The following is a 363-nucleotide window of genomic DNA, read 5'->3' as shown; positions in this document are numbered from 1 at the left end:
CCAGCCACATCTGTCTGAGACAGGCAGACTTGAGACATCTGAAAGCCTGTGAAACAGTGGGCGATGTGAATCAGGACGAGATACTCCGCCCCTGTATCTGCTGCTGCAGAAAGGCGCAAAGCGAGCCCAATATACCTTTGCAGAGTGAGACTGAAAAAAGGAGAAATGACGGGGGCAACTCATCTCCGTGCTCGTGTGAACTGGCAACATGTCTGCCACCTTTTCCTGTTGTGTTTGACAAAGGAACATTTGATGTATTCTGGCTTATGCGCACCCCTGAGCTCTACGTACAATGCATGCACCGACTAATGCCACAGTACGGTCTTTTGTTCCTAACTTCCTGCAACTGCACCTTGGAAGATA

At 49.6% G+C, this 363-nt stretch overlaps 1 protein-coding gene across 1 annotated transcript in view; it reads left to right on the top strand.

The window, feature by feature from the left end:
* EMH_0032580 (uncharacterized protein) overlaps positions 1–363 on the top strand; it is a gene marked incomplete at both ends in the record, with an annotated part of 3,080 nt that overhangs the window by 1,429 nt on the left and 1,288 nt on the right. The window lies entirely within an intron of this gene.

Source organism: Eimeria mitis, genomic scaffold (genome assembly GCF_000499745.2).
Source record: "Eimeria mitis Houghton genomic scaffold, Emh_scaff1237, whole genome shotgun sequence".
NCBI classification, from domain to species: Eukaryota; Apicomplexa; class Conoidasida; order Eucoccidiorida; family Eimeriidae; genus Eimeria; species Eimeria mitis.
This window is presented reverse-complemented; position numbering and strand designations above follow the sequence as displayed.